The 26,103-nt window shown below is 45.7% G+C and overlaps 1 protein-coding gene across 2 annotated transcripts in view; it reads right to left on the bottom strand.

Moving 5' to 3' along the window:
- The window catches only part of GRAP2 (GRB2 related adaptor protein 2), a 109,429-nt gene extending 90,959 nt beyond the window's left edge, over positions 1-18,470 (bottom strand). The window contains exons 1-2 of one of the 2 annotated variants that reach the window (XM_030480391.1): positions 18,379-18,470; positions 16,804-16,866 (exon numbers count right to left, since the gene is read on the bottom strand). The gene's annotated coding sequence lies outside the window, so the exon portion shown is untranslated. Of the gene's footprint in view, positions 1-16,803; positions 16,867-17,276; positions 17,348-18,378 lie in introns of those variants that run through there. The other variant, XM_030480390.1, reaches the window with a different exon arrangement.
- Positions 18,471-26,103: the final 7,633 nt, after the last annotated feature.

The raw sequence follows: 26,103 nt of genomic DNA, 5'->3' as shown, positions 1-26,103 counted from the left end.
TTTAAAATGACTTTTCTGCTCTCTTGAGGTATTTGATCCCTGAGGCCTGAGATCCTGTGTGAGTGCCACTGCTTACAAATCAATTGCTACTGTCACATATGATATTGATTCCTGCAGTGCACTGCCTAGGAGCAGCAGATGCAAAAATGCCAATTTCAATTACTAAGCAAAACAGAAGATTTATTTGCAATTAGATGGCAAGAGGAAGATTACTAGTAGCTGCATTCTGGGAAAGAAAAAAAGTCAAATGTTCTCACTTTATAAAAGATACAGAAATCCATATAGATACTAGATATATCCAGCTACATTATGTCTTTTTCCACACTGTTGAAATAATTCATGTATATACATGTAAATATGTATACACACATAGCTGCACACAACATATCACTCTGAATGCAATTCACACTAATGAACGAGAAGTATGAAAAGGTGATTTTCCAGTGCATTCGGGCATTCCCTTGAACTCCCCTGTGCTCCACGAATTTTGATGGATTCTAACTGTACCCTTTTAATGCCCTCCACCAGCACTGTCTGGATACCTCATTGAATTTAGCCTGACAAAACACTCCCACATGGGAAGTATATCTCAGAGTATAAACACAGGAGATGAGTAGACCTGAAAGAATAGGTCTAAGAACCACAGGGTGGGGGAGTCCCTTGGCAAAGAACGAACCACGTCTAGATCTCCCTGACATCACCTTCTCTTGAAGGGCAACCCATACTAGAACCACATCATCTCCTGGCAAAGAACTAAAAAGCCTTTTTTTTTTTTTGTCTTCCATATTTTGGGTACTGCTCTCACTGACAGTTTTTCAGCCCTAGCTCTGCCTTCCCTTCAGAGCCCTGTTTCCCAGTGCCCAGGCTCAAAGGACCATGTTATGCTATGCATCAGTCACTGCTGCAACGGGAGATCAGTGACCAGCCAACCTGTGGTGCCTGTGCCACCCTGAAGAGGGTGACAGCAGCAGTGCAGAGGAGAACAAAGCCTCTCTGCTTTTGGTCCAGACAACACTATTTTCATTAACATCTGCAGATGTGGTACAGGGCTGTTCGCCTTCCTATTCCTCCAGGTATGCCTGACCTGCAGCAGGAGATGTGACTGCAGCTCAAGCAGGCTAGCTTCAACAGAGATAACCGCTGTAGGTGGGCAGGCTGCACAGACATCAGTGTGTGTGGCACACACATCAGTGTGGACACCTGCAGAGGTGGCTGCGCCTCCATGTTCTCACAGATATTTCTTCTCTGTGGCTTCATCTACCTAGACTACATCTGTGCAGGCTTCAGCTTGCCTTCCTCATACTGTGTAAAGAAATCTCAGTTATGTTACAGTGAGCAAATCGACTGTAACATAACTGAGAGGTGGTGATGCTAGAGACATCAGTGACTTACTGACACCAGTGCACAAACCACTTCCACCAGCAGCAACGCGTGGGCAAGAAGCATTAAAAATTGGCCAGCACAGACACTGCCAGTAGGGATATCCTCTTGGTTCTTGACCTGGTGACATATGCAGTCTCTGCCTTTGCCTCACATCTCATACCAAAAGCTTTTTCTATGGTCTCCTGTTTCTTGGGGGAAGGGGAGACTGTTTCTGCATCTAAACTGCAGTACTAGGATTCGGGTGGGCAAAACAGTCCGATCCCCAGAGGTTGCAGGGCATTATTTGAGGAAGACAACCCACTAAATTTCATGTTTTCTCTTATTCTGGAAGGGGAGGTAGGGAAAGCAAGAGAAAAGCAGGCTAGATATGCTTCAGCTCTTATTGAGGGAAAGAGTACTCCAGTCAGCTTTTACACAGCTTCTGATTCAGCTCAGAGCACAGCAGCAGGGGATGTGATGCAATGCTGTGAAGGGCAACATCTGAGGCACAAGAGATATAGAATACAATCATCTGCACACCTTCATACTTTCCCTTTTTCCCTTTCTCTGCACTCATCTAACCCTCTCTCTCCAGTTTAGCCAATATATTTCTGGCTAGAAGCTGATGCGTAAGTGGAAAAAGAGACTGATTTCTTGCAGTATTTCTTCCTTTTTAAAAATAACATGGCTTTTTTGGACTAGCAGCCTCAACAAGATACACCTCTCAATAACACTTAGGAAAAGACAATGTTTTCATGCCATTGCAGATCCCTGTGCTGGCCCCTGAACTGCAACATGAGTTGAAGTTATTTATGAGACTGTTCAAGCACAAGGAACATTTTCCTGAATCCATTTTGCTGGAAAATTATGTGCAGGACATAACTTTAGAAATCTAGAGGGGTCTGCATTTAGACTTCCATTTTTCCTTTTAAGAAATCACGGATATTGATTAAGACTGAATCTTATGGGCAGAGAGGGTATCATTTACAATTGGAACAGGTCAGGTGGTGTTCCCAGTCGCACCAAAAATACTCCCACTACAGCCTTGCTACAAAGGACAGAGAAAACCCTTGTTTTTAGAGTCACTACCCTGGGTCTAGCTCTACAAAGGGTAACTGATCTTGTTTTTAGAAGGGTAATTCCTACTTTTCTATGGCTTGAAGTGAGTTCATTAAAAAAGCTAAATTGCATTTGCTTACCTATGTGTTTTATTGAGATTTGTTCTACTGTATAAAAGTGTCAGGTTCCCAGCTCAGCTGGTGACATTACAAAGATGCATTGATCAGTTTAAAAAAGAAGATCTGCCCCCTTCTCCCCAGTCTTGCCATAGGGGGCCCCAGATCTGTGGTTCATGCAGTATGACAGACAAGCCCTCATGGATTTCAGATGGCTTTGGCTCAGGCCTGTGTTAGCAATGTCACAGGTCCAAGGTGATTCCATCAATCCCCAGGACAGTTTTGAGCAATCTAGCATCCCCGGTGGGGCCCCATGTCATGCTTAGTACTCTCCTGTCACATCCTTTTACTTCAAAACTGAAGCCTGTTACCAGCTTTAATCAGCAGAAAGGGCAAGTTGAGTTTGCCTTTCTGAAATTACTCATACCTCAGATCATGAAGAACACAAAAACACCCTCGTTGATTTCATATCAGAATACCCAAGGCAAGTAGGCTAACAGCGAAGTTTTGCAGGCAAAACTACTACTTGATTTTGCAGGAATCAGCAAGAGAAGCCCCAGCTGTTGCCTAAGTGAGCAGTTCTAACCCCTGCGAGGTAAAAGGTCAATCCTACAAAGTATAAAATATGCTCCAAAAGTTAGAGAAATAGCAAAAGCTTCTTAAATAAGCACCTCATCTTGCCAGGACTGTTTTGGCATGCTGCAATCAGCAAGAGCACAGGCTGGGTCAGAAGGCTATTTCTTGAGTATAAAAGCAAACAGCTTGGCTAAGGGAGTTTACAAAATCCACTGGCTTTTTGGGCAGAGCCCATCAGTCCCCTGTCAGGGGAGAAGGGCTCAGCCAGAGCTCACTAAATTCACATGCAGTGTTAGGAGAGCACGACTGGTCTGGACCGAAGTAGCTCAGCTATTGGAATGTAACATTAACTATGGGCAAGAGCACAGTCCAAACGAGTGCCAGCTCTCTTAACCTAAGTGGTAGGGCTTATGCAGTTGGGGAACCTCAGTCCCTCTTCTGCAGCCCAGCACCACCAGCCTATGGTGCACTTTTTGGATAGGATCTTGAAGTGGGCTTTGCTGTGGCCCAGACTTTGCTCTGCGGAAATCTAATCAGGCATGGATCAGAAAAGTTAGGTAAGTGCTGGATGTTCTGGAAAATTCTACCTTTACAGTCTGCAGACAGTGAATATTGCAAAAATTCTAGAGACCTTGCCAAATACTTAAAAAACATTTCCTAATTTGATCTGAAGTCACACTTTATGTCAGCTTATCATCAAGGATTTTGGCAAAACAGTTTCTAGAGAGGTAGAGAAAGAAGCATTTGCAAAAAGCAAACGACACAGTTGCTATTAGTTTCATTCCAACAAAACATCTTTAAATCGCCAGAAATAGAGTTTATTGGCCACACATCACACAAACAAACAATCAAGAGAATGGACTTTGTTACTGAAGAGATTTAGAAGGCTTCAAAATTGGATGCAAAGCTGGTTAAAATCATATAGACATTGCCAATTCTCCATGCTGTATGTACATGTACACAAGTTGTGTAGTCACAGGGGCTACTTATACTTTCTGAGGGAAAGTATAAGAAAATATCCCACTTTTGCAGAAATGTTTACTTCAGAGTTACAATATGTTCTTCTGACAAGGAGGGGTTATACTATATGTCTCTCGTTATACCAAAATTTGGATATTGCAGCTCTTATAAAAGCTGGTCTCTGACAACATTCAAGTTATTTCAAAGCACTTGGCATATTAGTAGCACACACAGTATTAGCAAGAGTGTGACAGTCATTGCTAAATAATCTGTGTAGCTTTATCAATGAGCAAACATTGCAGATGGACAGCAGCAAAATCTTAATACAACATGCTTCACATCTTTGAAAGTGAATAATATTTTCAAATCCTCTTTCTCTCAGCTGTGTCATCTCCTTGTAAAATAGACCTCACTAAAACTGGTGGAAAACCTTTTTGCTAAGGGAAGAAACTCTGATAGGCTTTACTTTCAACAGGGTGAGCAACCCTCAGTCATAACATAGTCTGCACTTGTCCCCATCTACAGAAGTTTAACCTTTAAAGTTTAACCTTGAAAGCATACTGTTTAATTCTTGTCTAAGCAGCTCCCACTTTCAAGGTCATATGGCTTCAAGCAAAGTCCATTAGGGAGCCATTTGCAAGGCTGAGTGATTCAGGATTCTTGCCTAAAGACCTGCACATTATCTGTTTCATATACATGCGTTGGTATGCTCAAGACATACATGATATAGAGGCAAAGTAGTCCACTCTTGCTTTCCCAATGTCACTTGGAAATGCTCCATTTAGCAAGACTCGAATCTATTTCCTTTAGCCTAAGGACTGCGTGAAGCCTTTGTCTACTCTAGAAGATTACAATTTATTTTCTGGGACCACATAGCAAATATCCTTTGTTCACAGAGCCTTCCTAGTTATGACCAGACTCACAGTAGACAACAGTAATGCATATTGACAAAACTGATGTCTGCATTCGGAGCCTTAAAATTCTGAGAAGCAAATCTACTCACCTGGCCTACAGCTAGCCACAAACTAAAAGAAGTCAAAGGATGTGAAGAAGGGTACCATTCAGTGAAAGATGCAGCTTTTCAACAGAAAGGCTCACTTCTTAGAAATAACACTTCTTGGGTGTGATAGGTTGGGGTTCAGACTGGATGAAGATGATGCATTTGGATTTTAAGTTTAAAAAAATAAAATAAAGACATTACAAGAAAAACTCAGAGCATTCTGGCATGAGTTAGGAGATGCCCATGTCTGACCTTTGCAACCTGTCAACTGATGGAACTGCATCTAAAACCAAGTCATGATACTTTAAAACTGAAGTTCTCCGTGGCTGTTTCATGGCACCAACCATCTGACAGTAACCTGCCTTTGGATCATCACAGGAGATGTATTGGCCCATCATTGACTTGGACAGTGGTACCTTAGGGTAAACCAGAGGTTTATACTTGGGCAAGTAAGCCAATGCCCCTACACAGAAGATCAATAGCCTCTGAAAATATTGCTTTCACATTGGAAGACACATTGGTACTACGATGTGCAGTGAGCTGAGCTCACTCAGGTCTGAAATGATGCAGGAAGAACTCCACCATGATGGTAGGGTGTGTCTGAACCCACTCCTACCAAACCAGGCTGGGAGTCCCAGCACGGAACTCCCTGGTGTTACCAGTGTGGGGAAGCCTTCCCGGCTCAGACCCACAAACCACAAGAAAGCACAGTGCCTGCCTGAGTCCAGAGCGAAATGTTTCTGTATTTGTGAGAAGCACTATTTATGGGGAGAACAATCTGCCCACCAGGTGACAGAGCACTGCCTGTGCAGTGTCACAGGAGCAAGTGCAGTGGTATGTTCTCCTCCACGTCCACCAGCTGAGCAGTGCTGTGGCCCTCACATTCAGGAGCTATAGTCCCAGGGCATGTACTGAATGCTGGTCTGCAGACAAGAGTCATTCAAGTGAGATTAAGGACTCAGCTTCTTTGCTTTCTCTTGCCCTGCTGGTCTCCTCGCCCTCTCCTTCAGTAATGCAGCAGGACACTCTTTGAAGGCCAGGTGCTCCTGACATCCAGTGACATGATTTACATTTCCACGGCACATTTCACATTAATGGATGCCAAAGGACACTTTAAACCATCTTTCATACAGAAAGTCTTATACCTGAGTTATGATAAAACACTGCAGCACAAAGGTATCGCACAAGTAGCCTTGTGACTAGCAACAAAGATGAGTATCAAAGACAGCTACAAGGATAATAATGGTATCAAGAATCCAGTTTCTCACATTGTTTCTGGTCAGAACATCAGAATCAATATCATGCTGTTCTTACAAAGGATGGAACAGAGATCTTCATAGCTAGAAGTTTTTCTATCTCAGAAGATAATGTGTCCTGGAGCCAAAATCATACAGAGAAACTGAAATTCGTATAAATCAAAAATAAATTAGTTCAATTTACTGGGTCAGTCCTCATCCTGACCTATCATAACCTATATCTTCCCTTCAGCACTCTCTCAACATACTTGTAATGACTTATGGTGAGATCCCAACCCAGCTCAAGGCAACATGCTTGATGCAGAGCTCTAATCCTCTGCCGATGTACACTGACAAGATGTCACTGAAGCTGATGAAGTTGTATCAATTTACAACAGCCGAGGATATGTCACATAAGGTAATCAGACTTTAAAAGAAGTGTGATGGCATGAGTCCTAAACATTTTCAAAACACTGTTGTCAGAACAAATCTCTGAGTACAAACTCCTTTTCTGAGAAGTCGTCAGAGACCCAGATGGGTTGCTGGTTTATTTTATCCTGCCTGGAACACTGTGCACGCATCTCTCCTCCTTTACAGTTATTATTATTCCAGTACCCTAAATCCCTAGTGACAGGAGTCTCTGTTTCACATCAGATCCAAATCTTGGCTTAAAATTGGCCAAATATTTTGCTGAGCTTTCTTTCCCCCCTCCCCTACCTAGGTTGCTAAAACTTTAGCTTAAAATATTCATTTTTCATCATGCCTGTGAAATAACAAGTTTCAAAAGAGACAGAAAAACAACCTGTAAAAGTCACTTTATAAAATATGCCAGTGCTCCCCAAACTGTTCAGAATACTTTATTCAACAAGGCGTTGAGACAGAACAGCAGCAAAGCTGCTAAGTAGCATGCAACAAAGCAAAACGCAGGGAAAGGCAAAATAATAACCTGCATTTTTTAGCATCTTTTATTCAAAGTGCTTTGCAGACATATATGCATATTATATACGGATCATTCATCTAACTCCAAGATACAGCTGGCGTCACATCAGAACTAAGTTATAAACCACCACATAATAAAACTATATAGCACAGTCAGAGAGGGGAAAATGAAGAGTAACTGTTCTAGCTGAATTATAGAACAAATGCCAAGTCAGCAGAATTTCTCTAGGTGAAATTTAGTGGAACATCAAGGATTGCATTCAAACTCACATGGAAGATGTTACAGCATCACTAACAACTACATCTTTGGGTTTACCTCTAAATGAAAATATAGCACATCTGGCAGCCAAACGCCTTTACCACAATAGGCCCTGGTGTTACCCAGTAAGTCATCAACACAAGTTTATCAATCACCTGCACTTCCTCAAAGGTCTCCCAGCCGAGTATCAATCAGTGAAGCTCAGTGAATACTTCTCAAGAGCCACTATGATTATAGCCCCAGCACAAAACTGCATCTAACACTTCTGCTAGGCCAGGAGCCCTCAGCATGGTTTCTGAGAGAGGTCAGTCAAGCCCCAGGATGCACTTGCTTACTCCAAAGACTGTGGTTAACAGCATTATGGAAGTGAAGTCCCTCAGATGCCAGCATAATTGCATGGAGCACGAAGGGATTGTATTTCTGGCTGTGGACCACGCTAGCTGACACTTGGAAATCTGCACAGAGGTTGCTGGCAAGCCATCACATTCATCCAGGAACTACAGTTTTAATTACTATTATTCATACAGAAACTCACTCTTCGATTCTACATCACAAAATGCATGTTACAGACATGTAACATCTTACAGCCTTGCTGTTAGGTAGCTCTTCATTTTCCTTATTGCCTGCGAGTGCCCAGCTCTGTTTGCATCATAACAAATCTCACATTCAAATGACCAGCATTTTATTCAGAAAATTCTGGTGATGGATGCCTGGGGGAGTCAGCTCTGCTCAAAAGCCTTAATTCCTGTTGTTTGTTGTTTCAAGCCTCAAAGTGCATGAAGTTGTAATTGGTTCATGAGTGGAAACTTTCCTTTGCAAATAAAGGCTAGAAACATTAGTGTAACACCATTTTTGACACCACAGAGCCTAAACCTATGCCACGGACCAAGGGTACTAACCCTAGCACCAGGGGCTATTACCTTTATTACAGAGAACTGTTGCTGACTCAGAGCAAGCTGCATCCCCTGCTTAAGCAATATCACTTTCTGCCACCTTTGTCTCTGTTGTTGCCTCCTCCAACTTCACAGCACAATTTAAGAAGGCTGCAGGCATATTTGACTCTTTTCTTTACACTGTCTCTCGTCCTCATTCACACACATGTATCAATAAAGAGACAGTTTTCTATGGTTAAAATTATATCCCCAGACATTTTAGACCTGTAGCCAAAGTAGATTTGACTAATCCGAATTCACCTTTGAAGACTAAATAGGAACATGGGAAGGCATTGGAATCAAAGCTATTGCAAGCAAAGACTGGAAATCTCCAGCTATGTCTTGAGAAACTTGATCTAGAGATACAAGAGTCCTTGCAATTTAAGGAAGAAAAAGGACAGTACTGAGCAACTACTGTCATTATTTCACATTTCACCTATAATTTCTCATCTCCATGTGGCTTTTTTGTTCCTAAAATCCACCTCTTTCCAAGCTATTTACTGTGGCATACCAGCCTGAACACAGAAAATACCTCCCCAAACTGGGGAGCGTACTGGGAGAAACCCAAATCAGTCAGTCAGTCAGTCAGCACCAGCTGATAAGCAATAATTCAATAGTCTATTCTGCAGTCTCTGGCCCTGGGACACTAATCCAGAGGCTAATAAAGCAGTAATCCCTTGCTGATCCGCAGGCTCCATTTCCCATGTTCAGCCCCACATCATTACTCTGGATTATATCTGCTTTCACCACCCTCAATCTCCCTTCCCTCCTTGCTCCCCCACCTTGTGCCATCCTCAAGTGTGAAATCATAATAGCTGCCTTTCAGGAACCACCTAACGGAGCCATTCATCTTTAGTTATTTCAGCCTTTCCTCCTGAACTATTGCTATCCCAAAACACAGGCTATTTTGTTGCCTTTTTGAGCTGCTAGGGTCAAGCTTGTATCAGAAAAGCCTCTGATACCCCAGCATGGGAGCTGCTGAGAGCCAATGTGGGGAGCACCATCACCTCCAAAAAGGGTTTTCCCCCCTCCTGAGGCACCCCAACCTGATGTACAGGATGTACAAATGAGTCAGCTTGAGGTCCTGGTTACAACATGACAGCCCCCATTTACTCATTCATCTGGAATGGGAAGCATTAAGTCAAGCCATAGATCAGCCAACCTTCTGGTTCACTTAATCTTCCTGTAAACATTGCTGACAGCCTCAAGTAAGGAGGGACCAAGGGAAGGAGATGTGCAGCTCCCTGGAAAAACATGGGGCTGCTGTTCCAGGAAAATCCCTCTACTCAGTTTGGCCTCCCTGTGGCCACTACCAGATGCTGTAGAGAAGGTAAGTGATGCAGAAGCATTGATCTTCTGTGTTAGTGTTATCATGCTCAAAAAACTAGAAACAGGCTGAGGAACTGAAGCATAGGGTTTATAATACTATTGGTAAATAATATTATTTATTGCGAAACCTCTGGATTTTCTCAGTCACCTCTCGCATGTCCAGCCGAAATGAATCTTGCAGAGATCCTGCTTTTGGTGCTGTTCTGGAGCAGGGAGTTTGTTTTACAGTGTGCTTTTACTTAGCAATGGTGTGGAGCTTAGTTCCAAGCTTACCATCTTTGAATTTAATCAGATGTCCTTTGAATAAGGTGCTGTATTTTAGGTATCCCAAAAAGGCTGATGTAGGGAAAGCTGAAGTGCTGTTTCCTTCCCAGCTTTGAAAAAGCACACCTATATAGACCACCTCTAGGGTTCACACCAAGAGACAAGAGCCATAGAGAAAAGAAAAAAGAAGCCTTAAGAGGATATAGGAAAAGATATATCAAATTCTCCCAACACCCATCAAGTTGTAAGCACAAATTATTTGCTTTCAGCAGGTATCTCAGGATGTCAAACACTTTTACTAGCAATACGAGTTGCAGGGTACATTACTGTGTAGGTTGTCACACTCATGATCTCTCCCCCTTGATTTAGGGGAAAAGAAAGGCTCATCTTCCATGTGGACATGACTACTCCAATTTTTAAAAACAAACCAGCACTTAAAATGATCTGTGTGCTTCAAATCACAAACAGATTTGTGAAAGTGCTTGCCCTGGTTGATAAAGTGCTTTTTAAAGAGGACTAAGAAGCTGACTACAGTGCTCATTTTCCATCTGCCCCTCCTGCATCTGTTTCATCTTCTCCACTCTTCAGATGCCAACGAAAATGGACATACTATAAAGATCAACATATTGGGGTGTTTCAGCTGCTGCTTTCCTCCTGACTAAGGAGGAATAGAAATGCAAAAGCAAGTACACAAGTCATAAGTAACAAGACTGCCTTAAAGATGTGTGAGACTTCTTTAATGCCACATTCACAGTAGCTGTGTATAAAAATGACCATAACAATAAAACCTCACGTGTAAAAGGCCTCCATCCCTCAGTGAGGCTTTTCAGAGCTGTCTATTAGAGGTCACTAGCACTGCTCAGTCACAGCAAGAGCCCGGCCCCTGCAGATTAAATCCCAGGCACCAGACTTCCAGCCAAAAAAACTTTACTCCCAACCAAAGAGAACCAAACAGAAAACACACACCCTTCTTTACCCTATTGTATATGAGAAGAAAACCTTAGTGGGAAAAATTGAGCTTTGGTAAATAGGTGCATATGCCTTTATCACAGGTTTGAAGGAGGGAGTGTGGGGAGCGCACCAGCTGCAGGGTCAAGCAAACCTTCCCTTGCACTGATCAGAGCAGCCTCATCCAGCACTCTCAGCAGCAAGCTCAGAGAAGTCATGACTTCTTAGACAAAGTAAAGATTCAGGCAGGCAAGCTATGCCCTATGTATTAAAACTGCCAGGCAATTTATGGTTTGATTTCAGCTGCCAAAAGACAAACTGCAGAAGAGAAGCAGACTGCCAACCAGCGCATGGGAACTGGACACTGCCTCTGCTCCCTTGGTGACCTGGGACAATCTGGGAGCACAGGCATCTGATGTAAAGGGACATCACAACATAACATGGCTTTTGAGAAAAACAAAACAAAAATGCCAGAATACCCCCAAGTTGCCATCTATTTGCTGTGCTGTGACTGATAACTTGCTTATCAACACTGCAATTACATTGGATCCCAAAGCAGGTGGGCAATTCATCAGCCAGCTGCATCCCTCCTACACACCACCATTTCCTTCTGTCCTGCAATGAGGAGGATTTGCCACATCTCTCATTTCCCTGCCAAGCACACAGGACCCTGACAGCTCCATCCACAGAGCTCCCAGCTACCTGTTGGTCCTCAAGATGACATGCCTGTATTTGATGGCACTCTTGTGGGCAGAACACAAGGGCTGTGATGGAGCCATGCTGCTGCATCACTGCCTGAAGACGTAAAATTCAGGCTGTGACCTCTTACGACCCCACTGCCCACTCCTCCCTACAAAAGACCAGGCCTCTGATGGTAACCCCTCCACATGGCCACCTTGCATCTGTCCAACTGCTCCTATGCAGGTAATAGCTTCTGCCCTTAAGCACCCGACTAGCTTATTTGAGATTATGGTCGCAGGCACAGCATATGTTTGCTGCATCCCTGTCTACATGCTCTTTATGATGTCTGAGCAGCATGAGGATGCAGTGCACAGAAGCAGCAGAGGACCAGAGGGGAAGGATATTTGAGTGCTGACTAGGCCATCCTCCTGATGAAGGACAATGACAAGCCAGGATTCATCATCTGCAGCTGCTCCCTTTTAACCACTTATGATGAATATTTACAGAAGGGAGAGGGGAAATCATGAAATTATCTGTTATTTTTTTTTTTTTGCAGCAGGTTTTCTTCCAGAGAAGAAGGCAGTCTGACAGCCACCCAGGTGGCCTCCAGCCCACTGTTTATACCCAGCTGGCAGAGGCACTGCGAGTTTGCATGTACATACGCATCTCAGTTCTGACCTGCAGAAGGCTAAGGGAGGAGATCAGAGAAGTCAAAGACTGATGAAGACACTGCTCGATGCTATATTGATTTTTCTGGCATGGCACTGGCAGATCCAAACTGAAGCCCAAAGCTGTTAGACAGGCCACTCCCAAGTCTCAGCCTGGTGTTTATGACTTGGTATACTGCTGACCTGGGCTTGGACCCACACCATAACTAAGCCCAAGAGGCTTAATGCCTCCACCATAAAAATTGCTACCATCTGACACTTCACTAGTACCAGGCAATCTGCTGCATTAACCAGACTGCCCAGAGGCCATGCAACAAATCTGCCTTTACTTTGCATTTACCTTCACCCCAGTCATTGGCTGCAAGAGGGACCACATCTTGGCAAACCTCAGCTCATAGATGAGATCATAGAATCGATTAGGTTGAAAAAGAACTTTAAGGTCATCAAGCCCAAGCACTAGCACTGCCAAGTCCACCACTAATCCACGTCCCTAAGCACCACATTTACATGTCTTTTTAATACCTCCAGGGATGGCAAATCAACCACTTCCCTGGGCAGCGTGTTCCAATGCTTGACAACCTTTTCAGTGAAGAAATTTATCCTAAAATCCAATCTAAACCCCACTTAAGACAATTTGAGGCCATTTTCTTTTGTCCTATTGCTTGTTACTTGGGAGAAGAGACTGACCCCACCTCACTACAACCTCCTTGCAGGTAGTTGTAGAGAGCAATAAGGTTCCCCCTGAGCCTTCTCTTCTCTAGACTAAACAACCCCAGTTCCCTCAGTCATTCCTCATCACACTTGTGCTTCAGACCCTTCACCAGCTCTGTTGCTCTTCTCTGGCCCCGCTCCAGCACCTCAATATCTCTCTTGTAGTGAGGGGCCCAGAACTGAACACAGGATTTGAGGTGCAGCCTCACCAGTGCTGAGTACAGGGAGATGATCACTGCCCTGGCCCTGCTGCCACACTGGTGCCGATACAGGCCAGGATGCTGTTGGCTGTCTTGGCTGCCTGGGTACAAGCTGCTCATGTTCAGCTCTGTCAATCAGCACCCCAGGTCCTTTTCTGCCAAGCAGCTTTCCAGCTGCTTTCCCCAAGCCTGTGGTGTTGCATGGACCAAGTGCTGGAACCAGCACTTTGCCTTGTTGAACCTCATACCTTTGGCCTTGGCCTATGAACCCAGGCTGTCCAGATCCCTCTGCAGAACCTTCCTGCCCTTCAGGAGATCAACACTCCTGCCCAGCTTGGTGTCATCTCTAAACTTACTGAGGGTGCACTCAATCCTCTCATTCAGGCCATTGCTAAAGATATCAAACAGAGCTGACCCCAGTATTGAGCCCTGGGGAACACCCCTTGTGACTGGCTGCCAGCTTTCTCTTCACATCTTTAACTCAAGCCAGCAGACTTCCCTAAGAAGTGGGTCTGGTCTGCATGTTGGGCTTTCTATTCCCTTCAGAAGGGAGTCTCCTACAGCAATGAGCAATCTTTTTTTCTTGATGGAAGCAGTTTTGACACAGGACATAGGCTTACTAAACCTCAGTGACATGTCCAAGCTAGGTGAACTATCATCCTCATTATCGTTCAGTTCCACTTGCAGAGCTTCATATCTATCATGCAAGGGCACCTTGAGATGTGGCACAGCTGAAGCAGGACCCAGCCAGAATGGATCCTCAGAAGAAAGAGCCATTTATTTTCCCACCTTTCTGCTTTCCCCACTGTCATGGTTTAACCTCAGCTGGCAACTAAGTACCATGCAGCTGCTCACTTACTCCTCCCCCCAAGCGGGATGGGGATGAGAATCAGAAAAAAGATAAAATCCATGGGTTGAGATAAGAAGAGTTTAATTATTAAAATGAGGTATAATATAATACTAACGCTAAAAATAATAATAATTAAAAGAGAAATAACAGAGAGAGAGAGAGAGATAACAAAGAACCCCAACAAACAGTGATGCACAATAGAATTGCTCGCCACCTGCTAACCAATGCCCAGCCTGTCCCCAAGCAGCAATAGGTCCTTCCCAGACAACTCTGCCCAGTTTCTATACTGAGCATGACATGATGTGGCATGAGGTATGTGGTGAGGAATACCCATTTGGCTAGTTTGCATCAGGTGTCCTGGTTCTGCTCCCTCCCAGCTTCTTGTGTATATCCTCACTGGCAGAGCATGAGACTGAAGAGTCCTTGAGCAGGGTAAGCACTACTTAACACACCAATGCTTTAGTTGTTGCTATCAACATCATTCTCAGACTAAAGCCAAAACACACCACAGCACCAGCTACTAGGAAGAAAATTAGTTCTATCCCAGATGAAACCAGGATACCCACTTCAGGAAGAGGAGTCAAAAATGTGAGAGTTTGTTCTGCTCCTTCTCTTCTGAGCTGCACATTCCCTTGCACAGCTCTTTATTTTCTTGCTTTTTTCAGGTTTTGCACACAGAAGCATGTTCTTGATCTCAAGGCTACCCTTGCCAACACTTTGAAATATTCCTGAAAGGGAAAGCTGGGCAGCCAGCTCTGCTGAGCCCTGTGGTTTGGAGAAGACACAGGCAAGTTTAGTTTGTTGAGCAGTGGGGAGAAAGCTGCAGGTTTCTTCTGCCATCAATGCCTGTCACAGTATTTGGGTTTTGGGAGGAAGACAGGCTCCCACAGGAGGAGCAGGTGAGGCAGCTGCTCTGTTATTTCAGTGCTCCCCAGCTTCTGAGCTAGAAAAGCCTTAGCCCCAAGTGTATCTTCTCTCCCATGAGAGGGTGGCAACAACTCTCCCAACAGGCTGCAATACAGCTCCTTCAAACTCCCACTCTTATGACTGACAAGCAACTCCCCCTGCTTTCTAGTCCCCACTGGCCATCACCCATTAGGTTTTCCCAGCTTCTCCCCAGCTGTGGAGTCCTCTGTGAGCACAGGCATTTTGTGTAGCCACTAATGGATACTGATGGTTGTGGGTGGAAGGGTGGCTGAGCATGAAGAGGACCCCTTCTCAGAGGTTTAGTGGCTTGGAAGAATTTTCCTCAAAGGGAGAGAGCAGTACAAGCACAGGATTGTCCCTGTCAGTCAGCTCATTTGCCTTAGCCCTGTGCAAGTGAGTGGGAGAGTGCTGTCTGCTTGTATTCAAGCAGCTGCACTGCTGATAGGCTGCAAACTGGCAAGGATTTCACTTGAGGAAAAGCACAAAGCATGGCAGGGCAGGAGAGAAGAGACTCTTTTAAAACATTTTTGTCTTTTGATAATCACAATAAGACCTCTGGTGGAAAATCCATACCTAATAAAAATTTTAACAAGTCCAAGGAGATGTTCAAGGCTACTGAGACCAATTGGTGAGAGCCTGAAACTTACTCACCAGCCCTCAGTATGTTAATCCACAATGTACCCAAGAGAGGAATATGACCCAGAGCTCCACAGAGTTACAAAAGCATTGCTGCTAGGAGGATCAGGTGAAAACTCTCTAAGCTGGTCGTGATAGCAGCCATTATTGTTTCAGGAGGAAAGAGAAATAAGCTGTTCAGCTATTTTGGAATAGGCAATTGCAAAAAAACATATCTGAATCAGTCTTGCAATTACCAAGGCTGGTCAGCCTGAGTTTCCATGGTAAGCATTTCCACCAGGAGCTGAAAGCGAACGGTGAGGGCAGTTTTGTTGGAGGGGTGCAGAGAAAGGCAGGGGCAGCAGGATGGGACAGACAGGCAGGAAGCCAGGGAAGCACTTCCCACACAACACAGAGCAAATTCAGGGAGAGATTTGGCTGCAGAGCACAGGCTAGGAGACACACAGACTAGGAGTGTTGGGCAGCTATTTTCAGAGAAACAAGACTTTGTTAATGCTCCTTGTCAATAGCAAAAGCTGCACCAAGGACAAACTTTCTCTGTTATCAATTACTTATCAACACAACCACTGCACTCCTGAGCTAGTTGCTCAGGTCTGGAGCTGGCACTGGCTGCTGGAAGGGTTTTGGGGGATGCTGCCTCTCCTGCAGCAAGCACCACAAAGCAAGCCCCAGCAGGAGGGCTGGTAACATAACTCAGGGTAGAAGGAAGCCAAAGCTGCCACTTATGCTCAGGATCACCAGCTCCAAGCCCACAGTACACAGGATCACAAACACAGGTCAACAAATACGTAAGAGTAATTGAAAGGTTCTACTCTCAGCCACACTAGCCCAGCCACCCCCACCTCTAAACCCCTCTGAGGCCATTGGCACAAGCACACACACAGGGGATTGGCCCTCTCTTGCACCACTAAAAAACCAGTCCCAGCACAGCAGTCCCATGGCCTCGTCACGCACACACATAATGCTTGGGGAAAAAACCCCACATTGCTACTATTGCTTGAGCACCCATCCTCGAGCTTCTCAGAAAATACCATAGCATGTGCAATAGTGCTTTTCAGTCTCAGCAATAGCAGGAGGAGGATGCAGCACCAAGGAAGGAGACTGCCAACCCCCTCCCCCCCTTCACCGCACAGGCAGATGTACAAACTTACCTTTCACTCTTTCCTTCACTAACTGTCTTATCACCATAGCAACTGTAATCCTAGGTCATGCAGCTAGGAAAAAAAAAAAAACAGCACAAATGAAGATATACACTATCGCCAAACACAGCCTTAGTGGTAGAATCTAATTTTCATTAGAGGCATAACAGTGGTTTTGCATAATTATACATATATTAATGCCCAATATGCCCATCTTCAGTTAAAATTCATGAATTCAGTTCTAAATAAAAAGCATTGCTCATTGCAGGTTAACTTTTAGATTTATTTTTTGAAAAAGAAAATATTTCTAAAAGCTGAAGTCATACTTGCACAGCTTTTTCTTAATCCTGAGATTAGCAGGGAGAGGAAAATGCAAAGATTAAGTAAGCTCTCAAGTAGAAACATGGCATAAAACATAATGGCAAACTTTGCTACTTTTACAATGCAAGGAGTGAGAGTGAGCAATAAAATCCCCCAAAACTGACCAGATGCTGGAGCATAGCTGGAGTTGAGATCCAAAGAAAAGCATCTTGCAGCCTTTCCTTTGGTGCTTGCAGTGGAAGCAATAGAGCAAGCATCATACCACGAAGCAATGTACTGCTGTGAGTGACTAAGCACAGGTTTAGCTGGCACTGGAATTTACTACACAGCTTGAGGTCAGCATTTACAAGAGGAGGTTTATTTACTCTGATGGCACAGATGCAAGGTAGCAGCACCAAGGGACAGCCCCAGCCAAGGAAGCCCCATGATGCAGAGAAGCCCTTTTTATTTATTCCTACTACCTTCAGGTTCCACAATTACCCACTAAATGCAAATGCCCTGAGGCTGGCACCCTATAACTCTTTTTATTACCAAGTTTCCAGGTGGGCCCCATCAGAGTGATGGGGAGCTCTTGGTGATGGTCAGATCCCACCTTCCCTGGCCCTGCGTGTGGGGCAGTGACTAGAGGGTGGTTATTGCCACTTCAGGTGGCAGGGACCTCACATTGAGCTCATGCATTGCAAGCAAGCATGCAGCAATAAGGATGCTCACAAAACCCTGACCTGGTACATGCTGGTCTTGATATGAAAATAAATACAGTGTCCTTAGGAGGTGCTTCTTATTTAATTGTATTGATGTCCTAGCCAGGGAATAAAGGGAGAAGCTACTACCTGGGTTTGTCTCTGCAGAGGCTTATTTAATTCCTCACTTACAGAAAAGGCAAGAAGGACTAGGACAAAAGGGAGAGAGTTTGAGGGAGAGGTTTGGGGCTGGAGAATGGGTGGAGGAAGGAAAAGAGGGAGATGGCAAAACATGTGAAAAAACAGGAAAAGAGATTGAGAAAGGTCTGACCTAAACAGCAACAGAAATCCCTCATGGCTGTCAATCTCCAGCTCCTCTCCTCCTTGTGCTGTCATTAGTGCACAGTGGGAGGAGGACAGGCTGAGCACAAAGCTCAGCCAGCGTGAGGGAGAAAGCTCCTTTTTCATCCATATTTCTGAAGGCGGGAGAGGGAATTCACTGTCTCTATATCCAAGCCTATGTCTGCCTCGACCAAGGTCTTGCTTATCCTCCCCTCTGCAGCAGGGAGCCCTGGCTGACATGAACCTTTGGGATGTGCAGCAGGCACAAATGTGGCCCCTTCACTCCACCATGCAAGCATCTGCTGACCCGCTTACACACCTGAGCCCTGGAAGTCTACCTGTTCACAACAAAAAGAGAAATAACAGTTTGCTTCAGAGGCCGTGGGTTGCAAACAGATGAAGTTTTTTATTAGCTTTTTAATAATGAACATACACCCCTGGCTCACTTGTGCTTGTTGTACCTGTCCTCCCTTCCCAAGTACTGGCCCAGACAGAAAAGGTGCTTTTTAGAGAGGTCAGATAGGGCCTGACAGATGATCCCACTGGACAGGAACTCTACGCTTAATGCAGGGAAGAGCCCACATCCTCTCCAACCACCTTCTCCCTGACCTTGTCCTTCACATTGTCCCCTGGCTGGGAAGCAGAAGGTTGAGAAGGTGTGTATATGTATCTTGTAGCCCATTCTGGGCAAAGCCAGCTCTTCTGTGACTGTGCTGAATAGCTGACCTGTGTACAAAAAGCAACTCTCATTTTCCCAGACCATGCGTGCTGGGGAGGCGACATGTGTTGCAGAGCTGTGCTGTAGGTATGCATGGGGTAATCCATGACCAGGATCCTGCCAAGGCTACCCCAGCCTCCTGCCTGAACAGAGAGCAGTGCTGTTGCTAAAACATCCAGGAAAACAGGGAAAGTGTTCAAATCCCTCTGAGATAAAACTCACTGGTGAGGACAGGATGAGCATTGAGATATGGTAGCTAATCTGGATTGAAGATCTTCTCTGAACTGGTGAAGGAAACAAAACCAGCCGCTCCTCTGATTTTTGTGTTCTCTGCAATTACCACCTCTGACTGCCACAAAAAATGTGTGGGCCACAAAATGGGGAAACGAGGCAGACAGGGACTTCAGATGGAGGAATGGAGAGTCAAGGAGTAAGATAGGTATGAGACATGTTTCTGTGGCCATCAGTGGTACAGTTGTGGTGGGTGAAATTGTCCCAGGCTACTTTCATTTCATGCCGGACTGGCTGCAGGGAACAGGGAAACTACCCTAGCACAGACCTGTGTGGTCCCATGTCTCGGGTGCACTTGGGAAGCTCATGCTGAAGCCTTTTGCTTCCATTGCTTCACAAATGCATGCCTTGAGTACCTCTGCCAAAGCAAGCTCAGGTTTGTCTCCACAGCCCACTGTGGTCCACAGCCCTATGGGCTGAATTCACCCCTGCCTGACACTTGGCACTGCCTCCTCACTCTGTGCCCATCACCCTGAACACTGGCATGCCCTAAGCCTGGTTCTTGGACACAGAACACACGCAGCCAGCATGATCCAGCTAAGATCTCCTTCTCCCTTCCCACTTCCAGAGGCAGCATGGACAGAGGATTTCCCTCCTCAGGACATTTGCGGGGAATGCTCAGACATACTGGGAGTATTTGAAAAAGGACAACCCTTCGTGCCTTCTAGTGTCTGTGATGATAGATGGGCTTTGAGAGGACATGGAGCCCTTCCTGTGGGTGGGAGAGGGATGGGTCCCTGAAGTGACTGGTGAGGTCTCTGGAGGCAGTATGCACCAGTCCCCTCAACAGAGGATGTAGCAGAAGTGGTGCTGAAAGCTGAGGGTGGGACTGGCTCAGCATAGGCATTTGTCTCAGGCAAGGAGCATTAACACAGTGGTGACTCCTGAACTTGAAAGGGGCTTAAAAAACATGAATCTCCATGCTGAGGGACCCAAATAGGTCAAGGTGTGTAAGGAGACCTGCACAAGTAGTCCCCGTGTCAGATGAAAGGGGCTTGTAACTAACTCACTCCCCTGTGTTCTCCAGAAAGCCAAATACATGAGCTCAGAAGAGAAAGGGATGAAAAGAGGAGAGGTGTGTAGGAAGGAATAGGGATAAATTCAAGGAGGAGCTGAAATGATGACCTAGGAAGTTTGTCTCTGCCCAGAAATACTGTTACATACTCACACCCCCCATTCCCTCCCGCTGGGTCCTGCAATTTTGACATGGGCTTTGTCTCTCCCTTAGTGTTCCTTTCCTGCAGATGTCCCTGCACAGAGAAATCCCTTGATGTGGGGCACAAAAGTGGGGGGCCCCTCCCCACTCCATCTCTCAGGGGAGGTTTTGCCCATGTCACCTGCTGTGTCCCCCACAGTGCTGTGGTAGCAGCAGGGAGAGCTACTGCCAGAGTGGCAGGATGGTCTCCTATCTGCAAACATGGGCGCTGAGCCGCACTGAGGGAAAGCAAAGAAGCAAGGATTGAAATGACATGGGCCCCGTTCCCCTTTGGAGGGACGTTTAAGCCTGCTGGAGAGGCAGAGGGGATCTGCGAGCATATCCAGCAGCACAAGCTTTATGATTTAGGCAAACACTGCAAGTGCTTAAGTACTTACATGCTGATGTCTCTCCTAGCACTTTCACAAATAGACTCTCCTGCCCACCGGTGCAGAGCAACCTCAGCTGTGGTCTCACAGCAGGGACCTATGTAATTGCCTCCTTCTGCCTGGAAATCCTATGTGTGCAGTGTGGGCCTCTCCCTCTGCCCTGCCTCCTCGTCAGAGGGATGCTCAGCTTGTCCTGCAATGTGCTGGGGATATCTGCATGGTGCATGGTGTCTTGGAGGGTGGTATCATGGGTTAGGAACACAAGGCAGGGGAGCAAGTGATTTGTTTCAATGCTTTGCTGAAGTTGGACAGGGATTCCTGACCAAACAGAGAGGTGGAAGATGTGACAAGCCTGCACTCCCCGGTGCAGTGCTGGAGCCAATGCATATGCATACTGGGGTAGGGACTCACCTACCCTTCATGGGCCCAGATTTACTCTCATATGTTCCCACAGCAACAGCAAGGCAACCACATTCCTCCTTCTGTCCTATGCACACTGATTAAAATCATGCTTATCGCAAGTGCCTCAGCTTGAGCGCCCAGCCCTTTAATTGCTGCAATGAAGGATATGAATGTAGGCGATTCCGAGGCCAGCAAAGCAGAAAATTCGCATTTAGTGTGAAAATGATAGCACTGCATCATCACCAGTGCAAAGCAAACAACACAACCAGCCAGGCTGCCTCTTTCCCTCCCTACCCGTGCGCTTGTGTCCATCAGGTGCTGTAACAGCCCCGTAGATTCCCACACCTGTGGGTCCTGTCCCTTTGAGGCTGCCATTAGGAGACCCTGGGCAGACAGGGGTCTGCAAGTTACCGTCTGCTTTCTGCCTCTGGACTTTTGATGAAGCAGATTTATATACTCACTTCTGACATAATCCTCCCTCAAATGTCAAAAGTGCCACATTAGCCGCTGCATTGATTCCTGAAGTATTTACAGAGCAGAAAAATGCAGTGTGAGCAAGCATGAGGCTGGAAGGAAGGAACCCGCACCCTTTGGGTGTCCCTCAGGGTGAATCATTTGCCTCTCAAGGCAGGATACAGATCTGCAGCTCCTCCAAACCCTTAACAAGCTTTCTCCATCATTAGTGCAAATTCCCCTCAAGCCTTTTCACCTCTTTGTTACATAGGCAGTATTTTTGCCTGGTTGGACACAAATAAACAGTAAAATGCTATGTCCATCCAAGCACAAAAGGAAAAGCTGTTTATCACTCAGGCTGGGATGGAGCCAGCACCCGCAACCCCAGGGCTTAGCCTGTCAGTAGATCCCAACAGATCAGGGCATTGAAGTTACTTAGGATGGATACAATGGCTCTGCCTCTGCAGTGGTCACTGAGCAGGAGTATGGATGAGATCCGGAGGGATCACTCTAGCAGAATCCAGAGCCCTGGGCTTTATTCCCACCACAGAACTGGCAGCCAGAAGGACACCCTTGCTGTGCTGTGAGATTTTGGGCTGTTTAGCCATGCCATACCAGAGGTGTCCAGGATTGAAAGCGAAATCCCAAGTTACGGGTCAGACTTCAAACAGGCTCCAGCATGTCAGGGCCAGGACCAAAGGCTCCTGGTTCCTTCTGGCTCCCAACACTGTCTCTATTTCACGTGCAAAGCCATGTATGAGCAGCATTCAGGTAAATGATAACTAACCTTCCAAATCCGTGAGCAGAGCAGGAGTGCCCACCATGTTTGCCTGCCTCAGCCAGGGTTCTGCACACTGGTGGTTTCTACCGCAGACAGAGCTGCGATTTGCCCAGTCTCCCTTGTGTTGGTGTCTGCATGTCTATGCCCAAAAGGGAAAGTATTTCAAGATGCTTCGACATGAACCTGTGAACTGTTTGGGTTCCTAGGGGAATCATTGATGCTGAAGTGCCACAGCTCAAGCCCTGAATTGAAGACAGACTAGCAATTTAGACAGTGCGAGAAGGGTTCTGGTGGTTCCCCACAGTACAAGTACACACACACACATACATAATGGTGACTTCAACAGCTCCAAGCTCCTGCATGCCTGACCATGTGGTCTGCTGCGGCTCCTCACCAGCCCTGCTGCCCCTATTTCCCCTCCCCATGGATGCCAGTCCCCAGTCATGGGCATGCTGCAATGACTAGCATGGGTTATAGTCAACTTTGTAGGTTGCCCCTTGCTCCAGGCCCATGGTGCATAGCTAGAGGGGGGTTCTGCCCTGGAGCGAGCAGACCTCTGCAATGCATTGTGGACAGTGATGGAAGTGCTGCCCAGGCATTGCCTATATCAGCACTGTGGGGACTCCTGGTAAGCAGTGTCCTGTATCAGCAGTGGGGACTGTTTATTCCTTTAATATACACTTGAAAAAACAAGACCAGTGGGAGATCTGGATATAAACCATAGCCTCCCGAAACAGGTACGTGCTAATACCCACATACATACACACACACACAAAGCAGCAGTGACTATGGAAGCACAAGTACTGAGCAGACACCAAGAGATTTTCAGAATACTCTCTCTGCATTTTTTTTTTTTTTTTTTTTAATTCGATGCCATGTGGTTTGCTGTTGGTTTCTTCTTTTTATTCTTTTCCTTCCTGATTTATTTCCTATGTCTGGGCTTACTAGAACAGCAGAAACTAATCAGTGGCTAATGGTGATTAACAGTCTCTCCTGTATCATTAACTCTACATTCAATGGAAGGTCATTTTCAAAGACTGTGGTAAGAAATACAGGTGTATGGGGGGTGGTTGTATGCATGTAGAGGGAATATACACGCATAACCTGATCTTTCACCCACGCCACCCCATTTAGATTGCACTCCACTCAGAAATATCTATTATTACCTAGAATGTGTGTAGTACTTCTGCATGTAGATATCTTGAAACAAACCCTTCATATGGCTCAGATGAGGAGGTGGGGGAAGAAGTGCGTAAATGGGAACATAAATTAAATGTGTTTGTGAAGTTGTAATTGAAAGGAGAAATGGGGTCATCCGCTTTCATTGTTATCATCCCAGCCATTACTAGATACAGCTAACAGTGACAGTGGTAATTTTAGAGGAAAGACCACCTGGTAGTTCATAACCAAAGCTGTGCTAGGTCGAATGCGAGGCTTATACCAGGGACTTGCAGGGTAATAAAAATGCCTGTCTGTGCATGGACTACATACCTTGGGTTCTTCCATGATGCTTCTCCTCCTTGTGTGTGGGTGAACAGCTCTCTCCTAAGAAAGCACTTTGCAATTAAAGAGCAAAAGCTTGGATTAAAGATGTTTCACTGAAAAATATTTTCTCTTCAGATTGCCATCCACACAGCCCGTGGTATCGCTGATGGTTTGTTTTGAAGCAGCATCTTCGCCCATATGGGTGTTTCTGACTGAAGGAGGGGTGGCTGCCCTGCCTGTTTGTGCTGGGTGGTTGCCAGCCCCCTTTTTGGAGATGTTCTGCCAGGCTCTGTGAAGGAAGAGTGCTATTCCCTTAGTAGCAGTCATAAGAAAGATAATAATAATAAGAAAGTTGTGGCAGCAGGGCAAAGACAGGCAGCAAATCCCACTGCACCATGGTCAGCACAAACCAGTAACTTACAGTGCAAAAATTTCATCCAGGACGAACAAGCTGGAGGAAAGTGAGGGGAAGAGCTGCAGGAGGAGCTGCTGTTGTTTTGCATGGTGCACTGTGTGCACTGACCCTTCCCCAGCAACAGGAAACAGAAAAAACCCACAAGTCACAGCAGCTTTTACAGTTTTCAGAAGTAATACAGATAACTAAAACAGTGTTAGCCAGAGGAGTTAAAGCGCTCTGGTCTCCAGGGAAATGTTCTTGGAAAAACAGTGCCTCTCCTGTTGTATCATTCTGCTCCGTGGACCATGAGACAAAGAGAGACCTGTATCTGCTGACTTTGGTAACTACAGACAAAACCGCTAAGGAAAAAGATGTGTATTCCTCTGTGCCCACAGCGCTGCACAGTGAAGGGGAAGCATGAGCTGGAGCCTGCTGTGGCTTACATGGCAACAGCCCAACTGCTCATGGGAGCAGCTTTGTGAGACCCCAAGTCCTCCCTGCTCCTACTAATGTCACGAGCATGAACGATGTTCAGCAGCTCTGCTGACACGCAAAGTGAAGCTGAGGATGTACCAGGCCATAATGTCCATCTGTGCAATCCCATCACTGGCATAACGGAAAGGGCAGAGCCCTTATTACTGTGACTGTTGCTGAAGCAAAAGCAGAGGCATGCTGCAAACCAGAGGCTGGGATGCCTGTTTTGGTGGTGGGGGGAGAGGCAAAGAGCTCTTCACTTGCAAATTGAGCACATCTACTCTGTAAGTGGCTGAAAGGCATAAATATTGAATATCACATTGCCAGCTCCTGCTCAAAGTGTGACAGGATCTTAGCAGAAATAAACAGGGGGCGAGGGCTTGGAAATATGCAGAAGGAGGAAAAAGTGCTAGAAAAGAAACATGCATGTCTAAATGAGATGGAAAAAATGAATGATAATTGAGATACTGACATATACTGAGTTCCTACTGGTAGCCAGTCCCTAGCAAAGAACAAAAATAACATGGAAAAAACTGAGAAGGCAGATCTTAGTCTTCATGAAGACCAGGGAAAGAAATATTTGGGAAGTCACATCACATGCATATAAACTGAACTGGGTGTCACACATCCAGCGGCCTGACTTTGCAAAGTACCAAGTGCTTCTTACAAGGTGCCCTGTGTGTTTTGCATTGCAGCTAGTCAGAAATCAATTTTTCTCTTCTCTGTGACATTCTTGTGATGAGAACAAGCAAACCATAGCTGCTTACCTCCCTGTCCTCCATATGATACATTTCGAGTTTCATTGGCTAAAATCCAATCTCTGCTCCTGAACTCTTGTTGCATGGTAGGTGTGCAGGGCACATCTACTGCAGCACCTTGTGGGCACCTCAATGCCTGGGACCCATCTTCAGTGCCCCATGGGGTGGGCAAATGGCCCAGTGCTTCAAGGAGGCAATCACCAAGGGCCACCCAGGACACAACACCTCTGTGAAACCCTGTGGCAGCATTTCAGACATGAGAGCCATTTTGGCTGGAATTACTTTGTTCTCAGCAAAAAGGAAAATGTAGAAAATTCCTTGAAGACATCAAAGTTTTCTATTTTACATTTCTTTAGTCTGAAAAATTATTTCCCTGCTTAATGAGACTTTCAATTCCCTGCCCCCCTCCCCGGCCTGCTCACCTCGTGTTAATCTTAATTTCACAGAAAGCTGGTGGTGTTCAGTCCTTTACAGGACCTGGCCTCATAAAAGCCCCCCAAAACACAAACCAAATGCACCACACTGCCAACTTTCCTTGAAAGAAAACAGTGATCATGTTGGCCACATTAGATGTATGCGTGGACCACATACCTGGGTTCTTGCATAGTGCCTCTTCTTGTGTGTGG

This window comes from Strigops habroptila, chromosome 3 (genome assembly GCF_004027225.2).
Source record: "Strigops habroptila isolate Jane chromosome 3, bStrHab1.2.pri, whole genome shotgun sequence".
In the NCBI taxonomy this organism is placed as follows: Eukaryota; Metazoa; Chordata; class Aves; order Psittaciformes; family Psittacidae; genus Strigops; species Strigops habroptila.
Note: the sequence above shows the minus strand (reverse complement) of the source record. Positions and strands in the feature narration are given on the sequence as shown.